Below are 12,324 nucleotides of genomic sequence, written 5' to 3' on the forward strand. Positions count from 1 at the left end.
TATCCACAACCTGTGAATGCGCCGGGTAGCTTTCAGTCAAGCTTCCCGTGATAACGATGAACACCACATAAGTCGCAGCCCAGAGTTCCAGCGCGTGTGGTGCTCACCGTATCGGCCGTGGATGTGTAAATAGCATGTATACAAAAATTTCATTTAATTTGTACTCTTTTTCTAATTTTTTTCAGGTTGTCAAGTATGCAAGCTCTGCCCCCATGATGCTAATGGAAAAATGTTAAATATCTGAATACAAATGAGACTACTATTGCATCCAAAAATCTATTTTAGTTGTCTTCATTGTGGCCGAATCTGTGAAGCATGCATTGCATTTTTCATTAATTAAAATTGCCATCAAGCAGATTTCACATCATTCCCATTTGCCAATTGTGATGCATTGGGGTAAGCACATTTTGCACATGAATAAACCTGAACTTCTTCTTGCCACACATTATCTTAAATAGTTTACCGTCACAAGTGGAAGATTTTTGGCTAAATGAAAATTTTCATTTTGCTTACTTGCCGTGCCATACCGTTACTTCCTTACAAAATGTAATTTAATACAAAAGTGATTGAGTGAGGAAACTCATACTCTGGCACGCAATTACTGTATAGCAAACCGAGAGAAATTGAAGTTTCAACACATGCACAAACTTTATTAGGGTTTCAAGAAAACTCAGTTGGGGAATTGGAGAAGTTTTCTGGCAATAAGGCCTTTTTGAAAGAATTGGGAGCACCTTATTAACAATCCAAATCTCATTTCAACTTTCATACCTCAAACAGAAGTAGCCCATTGCTTTCTAACAGAGGGGACTCTATCAGTTCTTTCTTTAGAGGGAGGTTTTCATTAGCAAAATTTTAAGTGTTATAGGGAAAGAAAGGGAAGATTTGGAGATCAAATAATGGTACATCAAATTGAAAATAATCAATGCATTTTGAATTTAAAAGTTTGTTTCGTTTCGAACCCGATTCAAAATTTTCGATTCGAAATCAACTGAATTTTCGAATTTTCGACTGTTTGTTGTTAGTTTGGATTTAGATAAATTAAAAATTTGTTTATGATTATTGATTCTGAAATTTAATGGAATGAAATGGAAATGAACTCTAGAGAAATTTCTAGTTTAAATGGTTCCAATATATATTCGCGCGAAAATGTACCATTTTCTTTAAATTATTTATCACATGTAAACTGCCAGAGCTCACATTTATTTGATTAAATTGACAAAAACACCAAAAACTCAAAATTGCATGGACTACCTTACCGCCATGCAATATTACATTGGGAAGTTCTCCAGCAGTGAAATTTAAGTACAGAGAGGCCTTCCATATCTAGCATATGTAAAAATGTTTCTTCGAATGCATACTAATAACTGTTTTAGAATAAGCAGAGCAATATTTAGAATAAGTGTTTCCGGGAAATAAGTCTTTATATGGGAGCCAATTTCATATGTGATCTGATCTGGAACATATTTCGAATAAATTTACAAAGGTTTAACAGGGACGTGGAGAAGCAATAGGGGGGGGGGGGGGGGGGGGGCTATTGCTCACGATTTTTTGTAGTTCTATAGTTCCCCCCCATAGCGTAGAGGAGAGCATGGCCGCCTATGACGCTGAAAGCCTGGGTTCAAATACTGGCGAGACCATCAGAAAAAATTTTCTGCGGTGGTTTTCCTCTCTTAATGCTGGCAGCATTTGTTAGGTACTATGCCATGTAAAACTTCTCTGCAAAGAGATGTCACACTACGGCACGCCGTTTGGACTCGCCTATAGAAAGGCCTATATGGACTTGCATCGAACTGCACTCATTGATATGTGAGAAGTTTGCCCCAGTTCCTTAGTGGAAAGTTCATGTGCAAAATTTGGACTTTGCAAATGCAAAATTTAGGGTCTTGAGCCCGTAGAAGCCGAATTTTTTGTACGATTTCACTGAAATTTCAAACTGGAAGTTGTACTAGGGGCTCCAATATTTAAACCTTATATAGCCGCCATCGGACCATATTTACATATAGCTGTCATATAGACTCATATGCCGGTTTAAGGTCTTAAGCCAATTAAAGGTGCATTTATAACCAGATTTCGCTGAAACTTAAAACGTTGAGTTTTTTAAGCCTTTCGTCATCATACCTAAATATGGCCTAGATCGGACAATATTTAGATATAGCTGCCATTTGAACCGATCAGTCGATTAAGAGTTTTGAGCTCATAAAAGCCGCAATTATTATTCGATTTAAGTCTTTTTTTTTCAATCTAATATTTAGTTGGGTGACACTTTCATGCTCTTCAATTTTGGTAAGGTTTACAACTAATTATTTTTTCGAATCTGGGATATATTTACCAAAAACCATTGTACATTTTGGAATAACTCATTAGAAAATCAACTTTTTTCCTCCCCAAAGCTATCGCGACACTTTCGATAGATTTTAATAAGGTCTAAGAGGCAAATAAAGGCACCTTTTATATGACCAAGAGATCAAATAGCGGGATCGGTGCCAAATTTCAAGAAAAAGGGTAATAAATGCTCATTTAATGCGTAAACGAGTTTAAATTGTAAAATCCGTCTATATAGAGCCATACCAAGATATAGTCCTATAAAGGACGTCTTCGAAATTAACCCGCGTTTGAAGAAAGAAGGAATCTTAGCACAGTTTCAGCTCATTATCTTCATTGTTAAAGACTGCAGCGTTATTGTAACTGACGGACGAACATGGTTAGAACGTCTAAAATTTTACGAGATTCAAGAATATATATACGAGTACTTTGTTGGGTCAATATTTCGAGGTGTTGCAAACGGAATGGCAAAATGAATATACCGCCAACCTTGGGTGATGGGTATAAAAAAGCGGACTATGTAAATCAAAGTAGCAATAGAAGACGAGAGTATCTAAACTAAATTTCCCATGAACATTCTACTAAGAAACAGGGAATACTTGTCTCATTTCAATGAGTGCAGTCCGATTAATGTTTAATCTCAACGATAAGGGGCGTCCTTTTTTATGCCGAATAAATGACAACCTAAAGGTGAACACCTTCTACTTCCCAGAGGGGGGGACATACACAAAGCAGATGTTCTATAGTATAGTTGTAGCAGTCGTTACTTGCAACCTTTAACTTATCAGCAAAACATTACATGTTTTCGGATCAGGGAGCTACAAGTCATAACTCATGAGGGCCACGATAAATATCCCTTAGAAGTATTGTTACATCGTCTGCCTAGAATGCGGTTTCAAATTCCTCCTCAGTCAGGATCTGTAATAGGTTATTCATCGTGGTCATCCATAAAATGTCCTGTGACACTTTCTCACTTATCTTTAGTTCATGGAACCCAAAATTTATCCTAGCACACAATTTTAGGAACAGGTTCCTTTATGTATGGTTTATCAAGCCTCTAAGGAACCGGTCCACCCGGTACTGGTCTGCACTCAAACAATTTTGAGCCTCAACACTAGTTAAAATAAACTAACCTTGGGAAATATTGAACTACCTTCCGCTAAAAAATAATACTCGCTACGAGTTCAATAATCTCATAACAGTTACGAAATTGTTTTTACATGCGATAAGTTCACATTTTACTTCCCACTGGTAAATTATGAACTAACGAGCATTGAAACTAGAAGGTAAAATTATTGAAAAAAAAAACGGAGATTGGCGGACACATCTTAATTACATAACCCAGTTCCGCCTGTCTCCCACCACCACGCTATCAAAGCTGAGCTTTTTTGAAGAAGACAAATTTAATATGAAACATTGCAATTATAAAAAAAATAAAACCTTACCTTTTGTCGCAGCCGAGTGTTGAACCAGGAATCTTCCGTTTACAAAGCAGACGCTCTATGCATTCATCCACATCACTATTATTTGAGTCTTTGACTATATTGTTCTTTCAATATTTGCTAACAACACAAAAGAAAACCATTTTCTAACTTGACTTGAGCCAGCGAAATGTTTTTTTAATTATTTCGTACTTAAAATTATGTTCCGCATTATTCCGCGCGTTTGTGGGGAGCTAAAAGAAATAATAGAATATATATTTAAAGTTAATAATGCCACAGTCAGAAAATTAAATTTTAGTTCAACAGTAACTAACAGTTAATAAATTAAGCTTACTTCCGAGCATGTTGTGAACTTAAAAAAATAAATTTAACATTTTAATTACATTCAGTAATAAGTTTCAGAAAAGGTATCGTCTACAATAATATGCCTGTACCTTAGTTCAAAGAACTAAGTAAAATTACTAACATCAACTGAGTTTTTAACTATTTCATCTATACTCATTAAAAATTAGTTTAATTTGTACAAAGTTAATTTTCTTACCCCTTACGAATTTTTAACTAAACGTGAGTAAAGAACATGAACTATAATCCACTCATATTTGCGATAAGCATTTTTATACCACCCACCCACCATAAGATGAAGGCCACCGTAGCGCAGAGGTTACCATGTCCGCCTATGACGCAGAACGCCTGGTTTCGAATCCTGGCGAGACCATCACAACAACATTTTCGGCGGCGGCCTTCCCCTCCTAATGCTGGCAACATTTGTAAGGTACTACGCCACGTAAAACTTCTCTCCAAAGAGGTGTAGCACTGCGGCACGCCGTTCGGATTTGGCTATAAAAAGGAGGCCCCTTATCATGAGCTTAAAACTTGAATCGGACTGCACTCATTGATATGTGAGAAGTTTTCCCCTGTTCCTTTGTGGAATGTTCATGACGTAAGCCTTCACGTTTAAGAATGCATGGGAGACGATGTCGATGCATGAGCGGCTATCAGATAGGACTGTCACGATATACGTGGACAGTCATGAGACGGTAAATTCTCTGGCAGCAATCCATGTGAGCCGGAGGTGGTAAGGATATGCCAAGAGTGTGTTCGAACAATAAGAAAGGCTACCAGGCTCTGCTGGGCTCCGGGGCATCAAGCGCCGGGGCTGAACGAGCCTGCCTACGGGCTACGTAGGAATGAATCACTATTGAGATATATCGCCAGATTTATAAATACCGTAAAGATCAAAGGGTTTACAGACAGGCGGTATTATAGGACATAGGCGGCACCGAGTGAATTTTTCTTTCCTTAGTTGTTTCAAAAAGCTCCTATTTACAATTTGGAAAGTAAATAATACCAACATCCATACATTGCCAATACTTTTCCCAAATGCCTCATACACAAAATGTAATGTCTTAGAAAACCAGATTGTTATTCAAATAAGACTTCTTCTTTATATCTCTTCACAGATAACTCAACACTGAGAACATTGCATAGATATACGAGCACATATACAATTTACCTTAGAGTTCACACCTTGTTTAGAAACCATCCATGGGAAATTGTTGGTACTATGTGTGTATCTGGTAATGGCATACCCATATCTGCTCCAAGCGACATATGTGTGGCATACAAACAAACAAAACTTGTAGTTGTATAGAGTGTCATATTCTTTTGCTGTTAGTTATCAAACAGAGTGTTGTCTTTCGGCACCACTCAGTAGCTGTGGATTGCATAGAAATACCAAATAAATGTTCCAACGCATACAACCACAATACCCAGCCAAGTGTGGGAGTTAGTCAGTGAGCGCATCCATGCATGGGTGTAAATCAGTATGTGAACAAAAGCAAGCACATGACTTATCTGTTAAAGTTAAGGGTTTGCTTTTCAGTCTACGAACAGGACTATTTTTGAAGGATACATGGCAGTCAGTGTTAGCAGGTGTGTAGATATTGCGGCTAATATCCAAATATACATTTGGCTATTTGAATTTCATTACAACCGCACACCCACATATGCATATATGGCACTGTATTAAAATGCCAGCAAGGATGTATAACTCAGTGACACTTTAAAATTTAAAATACGTGGGGATGGTTTTATAACATTACACTGTTGATTATTCATTTATTAGGAATTTTACATGAAGTCGCCATTTCTCATCGTGACCTCGAGCAACTAAGGAATTTGAAAAATTACAGCCACATACCTATATTTATACTCTACACCAACATTAGGGTGCAGGGTATTATAACCAGGGCTGCGGAGTAGGAGTCGGAGTCGAGCAATTTTGGCCGGAGTCGGAGCGGACAAGATTATCTCGACTCCAACGATAATTCCATTTTTTGGGCGAAATGAATCTTTTGAGTTACTGTAAACAACACAAATAGCGCTCGTATGTCAAAACGATCTGAGTACGTACAACCTCAAAAATGTCAAGCTTAACGATAGGGCTGTCAGTTGGCAGATTGCAACACAAGGGTTGTCAAATCTGCAGGACCGTATTATGGTCAAAAAATGTCAATTGACCCATGAACATTCCATTAAGGAACAAGGGAAAACTTCTCACATATCAATAAGTGCAGTCCGATTGAAGTTTAAGCTCAATGATAAGGGGCCTTCTTTTTATCGCCGGGTCCGAATGGCGTGTCGCAGTGCGACACCTCTTTGGAGAGAAGTTTTACATGGCATAGTACTTCACAAATGTTGCCAGCATTAGAAGGGAAAAACCATCGCTGAAAATTTTTTCTGATGGTCTTGCCAGGATTCCAACACTGGCGTTTAGCGTCATAGGCGTACATGCTACCCTCTGCGCTACGGTGGCCTCCATATTGTGGCCAGGCAGTCTAAAACAGATCTCAGTCCCTGGGTTCCCAATGTAGACCCCCGGGCCCACACTGTCCTCTACCTTTGATCCATACACGTAACATGATCTTCCAGATGGCAACACTTGAGTTCCGCCAATCCAGAACTGTGCCGCTGGCAGCACAGCAACAGGCATATTTTAGTCTTCTCGGGGTTAACATTGAGACTCCCAGATCTTGCCCAGTCTTGTGCCTCCCTGTGCCACTTTCTTCCTAATATTTATGCCATGGGACACACAATTCATCCAGCATATGGTTTATCCAGAGAAAGTTTTGTATAACACTTACGTTTGCCGCTAGGTCATTTGACATCAATTAGTGGGCAAAGAAAGTACAAAATCTACAATCTCTTCATGTTCGAAGTGTTCAGCACTGACTTTATAACCAAATATCTTCCCCGATAGATCAGTTCCTGCACACAATAGCGACCACAACTTTCAAAGAAAACAAATTTGACACCCAACCAAATTTGTTATTCAAAACAGCAAAAATCTTTGCTAAAACAGCAGTTTTTGTTTGCTAAAAATAGGAAAGCAGACATTACTGCTGTTTCAGCAAACATTTCTTACTGCTATTGCAACTAATAAACTCTGCTGTTATGAAGCGCAATAAGTAAAAATTTTGCATTTAAAAATATTTATTATTTTACAGAAAAAATTTTATGAGGTGTCTCCGGCCCGAGGGCCCCCCTCTGACTAGACCGGTCTGCCGACGAAGGGTATAATGCCCATAAATGCTTTAATTTTAATACGATTTCGCTGAAATTTGAAACGGTGAGTTGCTGTAAGCCTTCCGATATCTAATCAAATATGGTTCAGATCGAACTATATTTAGATATAGCTGCCAAATAGACCTATCTGCCGATAAAGGGCCTGAAGGCCATAAAAGCTTTATTTATTACTTGATTTCGTTGAAGCTTGAAACAGTGAGTTAATTAAAGCCTCCCGTTAACTGACCTAAATATGGTTCAGATCGGACTATACTTAGATATAGTTGCCATATAGACCGATCTCCCGGTAAAGGGTCTGAAGCCCATAAAAACTTTATTTTTTAACCGATTTCGCTGAAATTTTAAACAGTGGGTAGTTTTACGCATCCCAATCCAATATAGGATCCAAACATGTCTTAGATCGGACTATATTTAGATATAGCTGCCATATAGACCGATCTGCCGATAAAAGGTCTGAAGCCCATAAAAGCTTTACTTTTAACTCGATTTCGCTGAAATTTGAAACAGTGGGTTATTTTAAGCCTCCCGACATCTGACCTAAATAAGATTCAGATCGGACTATATTTAGATATAGCTGCCATATAAACCATTCTCCTGATAAAGGGTAAGAAGCCCATAAAAGCTTAATTTTATATCCGGTTTGGCTGAAATTTGTAACATTAAGTAGTTTTAGGCTCCCAACATCCGCCCAAATATGGTTCTGATTCTGATAGCTGCCATATAGACCGAACTTTCGATTTAAGGTCTTGGGCTCATAAATGGCGCATTTATTGTACGATTTCGCCGAAATTTGGGACAGTGAATTGTGTTAGACCCTTCGACATCTCTCTTCGATTTGGCCCTGATCGGTTCAGATTTGGATACAGCTGCCATATAGACCGAACTCTCGATTTAAAGTCTTGGGTCCATAAAAAGCGCATTTATTATCCAATTTCGTTGAAATTTGACGCAGTGACTTTTGTTAGGCTTTTCAACATTCGTTTCCTATATGGTTTAGATCGATTTATATTTGGATATAGCTGCCAAAAAGACCAATATTTTGTTCTAAAAAATTGAACAGTGATTTATCTTTATTAGACCACTTAATGTCCGTGCCGAATTTGGGTGCTTAAAATAACCAATTTCATCGGATTGTGATAAAAGGGGATTTACATATATACCCGAGGTGTTGGGTATCCAAAGTTCGGCCCGGCCGAACTTAATGCCTTTTTACTTGTTTTAATATAATTTCACTAAAGTTATAGTTTTATAAGTTTTTTTTTAATAAAAAAATTCAATAGAATTTTTTTTTATAAAAAAATCAATAGAATTTTTTCTTATAAAAAAATTTTAATGCAGTATTCTCAGAAAACTATTTTTTTTTTTGAAAATCTCTTTAAAAATAATATTTTGATAAAAGATTTAGAGATTTTATAAAAAAAAAATTTAGGCGATATTTCTATCTACAAATGGAAGATTAATACTTAAAATATAATTTCCATAAATGTTGATTATTGCCAACAAGTAAAAACGTGCTTAGTTTGGCCGGGCTGAATCTTATATACCCTCCACCATGGATCCCATTTGTGGAATTCTTTTCCCGGTATCTCATTTTAGGCTAACAAAGGATAAAAGAAAATAATTGCTGTTGAAGCTATATCAAGTTAAGGTCTGATTCAGACCATAATCGAATTGAATGTTGTAGACCACATTAGAAGTCCTTTGGTAAAATTTCAGCCAATTCCAATAAGAATTGCGTCCTTTAGGGGCTCAAGAAGTAAAATATGGGGATCGGTTTATATGGGAGCTGTTTCATATCAATAGCCGTTTCAAACCATATTGAACACGTATGTCTAAGGTCATAGGAGGATCCGTTATGCAAAATTTCACCCGAATTGGATAACAATTGCGCTCTCTAGAGGCTATATCAGGTTATAGACCGATTTCAACCATACTTAGCGCAGGTGTTGGGCGTCATGACAAAACACCTCATGCTAAATTTCAGCCAAACCGTATAAGAATTGCACCCTCTAGTGTCAAGACCAAGAAGTCAATACCCAAGATCAGTGTATATGGCAGATATATCAAAACATGGACCAATATGGCCCATTTACAATCCCAACCGACCTATAGAAATAAGAAGCATTTGTGTAAATTTTTAAGAGGCTAGCTTCGGCTTCTTCGAATGTTAGTGTTAGACGGACGGACATTGACTTAAAATGTCATGACGATTAAGAATATATATATTTTAAGGGGCCTTAAACGAATTTTTCGAGGAGTTACAAACAGAATGACGAAATTAGTATACCCCCATCCTATGGTGGAGGGTATTGAATATACATTAATTAATGTAAAACAAACTTACACCAAAAAACTATTTGAAACCAATATAAAATCATGACATTTACTGATACCGACCTCTTAGTTCACGTTGTTCTCCTTTACTTATATCTGCATTTGCTATAGGCTCACAACCAGATTGCCTTGCCGCCACCGTATTCACCGCCAAGTCTCTTACGTACGACACAGATTTCAAAGTTCAAGTACCGTTCTTTTAAAACGACTAACACACACTAGTCATTCATTACCTTATGCAAATGACAAAATCTTTCTTGCTGTTTTGTGCTTTTACTTTTCACTTCGCTGCACGCACTCAACAATAATTTCAGTTTTATTCAAGGTCATATTATGCCTCTGCCACGATTACATTTTTTAAACCCTCTCAATCTCTCTTCTTTTTAATAAGAAAAAATCCTCTAGCAACACAATATTTCTTTTAAGTTCACACACTAAAAGATCTGTTCATCAAATCAATGCAAACAACAGAACAGCTTCTATTGTTTGTGTTTTTGCTTTTCAATCTCCCTTTATTTGCAATTATTTTCCTTCATACACTCGTCTGTTGCTTTCAGCCAGTCATACAATCGAAAGCTGTTGTGGTCTTTAATACACTCGCGGAGCAAGAAACACGAAACGATGCCTTCACCGACGACGATGTCAGAAGTTCTGCCGGCAGAACTGTAGCCTAGATCCCCAACAATGGTTATGAGCATTTTTTAACTATTTCATATTTTGTGCCCTGCTGTACAGACATTGGAGAACTCATTTAGACACTTCTATTTAGTACACACACCATAAGATCTGTTCATCAAATCATTACGAACAACTGAGCAGCTACTGTTGTTGGTGTTTTTGCTTTTCCGTCTCCCTTTATTGGCAATTACTTTCCTTCACACACTTGCCTGTTGCTAACCAAAGAGCGTAAGAAAGATAAGAGCTGGCGTTAGAGGGCAATACGTGATGACGAGTGACAAAATTTAAAGACACAACATATTTGAATTGCTCACGATATTTCGTTTTTCCTTTATTGCAACTTTCGGTTGCAAAGAAACAAAGCAAAATACGAAAAAATGTTCGAACGAATGCTCGAATCAAAACAGAATAACCCGAAAATGTTGCAGCCCTCAATGTGATTCCAATTGGAATACAATAATAATGTTGTGTCTTTAACGCGAGTTATTTTACGGTACGGGGAAGACAAAGCAGAAACTCTCTCTTGATTATCTTACGCTCTTTGTTGCTAACAATCAGTCATACAATCGAAAGCTGTTGGGGTTTTAATACACTCGCGAAGCAAGAAACGCGAAACGATGGCTTCACCGACGACAATGTCAGCAGTTCTGCCGGCAGAACTGTATGCACGCGAACACTTGCCTAGATCCCCAACAATGGTAATGAGCGTTTTTTAACTGCGTCATAGGTAAGTACATATGTAAATTGTAATATAAACACATGACCAATAAATTATCAGATTTTTTCTGTATATATGGTTTTAATTTTGATTAAAACACTTGTTAATCCTCTCAAACTTTTGCCACTTGTTACTGAAAGTTTCAATTATTTGCTAAAACTTCTTTATTTTCTTCTTTGATATCCCTCATCACGAAAACCGTACACAAATTCGTCCAACCGTTGAGTGTTTTTCAAGTTTCATTCTCTAACACTTATGCACTCACGACAAACACTGCGCATACGGCACACGAGACAAACAAACAAAAAAAAAGCAAAGCAAAAAAAAAAAAAACGCCACGAAATCCGTACATTCAATGTTCGCCCGCCGATCACTTATAAGGAACTGAAGAGTTTGCAAGAAGTTCTTTGATTTCATTGCAAAAATTTAAAACATCTTCAAAGAGAGGAGACGCATTTGTTTACATTTTGCTTACTAACACACATATACATACCGCAAAATTTTAATAATTGCATTTTAGCTTACGCAATCTACTCTCTTTTGCGCTTCCCCTTTTTCAGTGCAAACGGTAAAGGGTGCTCACCAAAGAGCGTAAAATAACCTAAATTATAACGTTGGTTATTTTACGGTACGGGGAAGACAAAGCAGAAACCCTCTCTTGATTATCTTACGCTCTTTGGTGCTCACGATGTGTGAGCTGTTCACATAACAACAACATTAAGATAAACATCTTTGATTTATCTGGCTCTCATTCTCTCTGGCTTGAAGTATTTTTTGCTCTTCCCTGTTCACTAAAATCTTGTTGCGTGGGCAGTGTAAGCCAAAGAGATGAAAAGAGAATGAGTAGATTTTGTGTTTACTGCTTATCGCTCTAGAAGTGGAAGCGAAAAAGAGCTTACAATTGCACTCGTCAAGACTAAATATCTTACAACCACAAAAATTTAATTTCTCTTCGCGATTATTTTACTCTAAAAAAATAACATTTACATTTGCTCTGATTTAAACTTAAATATATAAATGAATTTGTGTTTGTACGTTTATTTGTTTGTTTGTTGGTTTCCTTTTTTGTCCCGTAGAGACTCAAAAATGGCTGAAACTATTACCTTGAAATTTTCACGATTGTGTAGGTTGGTCTGGAAAAAAACATAGGCTACATAATTTTTTGATATCGGGAGGGGGGCGGCCCCTCCCCCTTACCGCAAAAGTACTCCCCAAAAAATAAAAGTGGACCGATCGGGACAATAT

At 37.4% G+C, this 12,324-nt stretch overlaps 1 long non-coding RNA gene across 1 annotated transcript in view; it reads right to left on the reverse strand.

The window, feature by feature from the left end:
- Positions 1–10,564, reverse strand: part of LOC131997106 (uncharacterized) — a 151,679-nt gene extending 141,115 nt beyond the window's left edge. The window contains exons 1-2 of the long non-coding RNA XR_009398054.1: positions 9,747–10,564; positions 3,768–3,997 (exon numbers count right to left, since the gene is read on the reverse strand). This is a non-coding gene — a long non-coding RNA (uncharacterized LOC131997106). The remainder of the gene's footprint in view (positions 1–3,767; positions 3,998–9,746) is intronic.
- Positions 10,565–12,324: the final 1,760 nt, after the last annotated feature.

This window comes from Stomoxys calcitrans, chromosome 4 (genome assembly GCF_963082655.1).
Source record: "Stomoxys calcitrans chromosome 4, idStoCalc2.1, whole genome shotgun sequence".
Classification (NCBI taxonomy): domain Eukaryota; kingdom Metazoa; phylum Arthropoda; class Insecta; order Diptera; family Muscidae; genus Stomoxys; species Stomoxys calcitrans.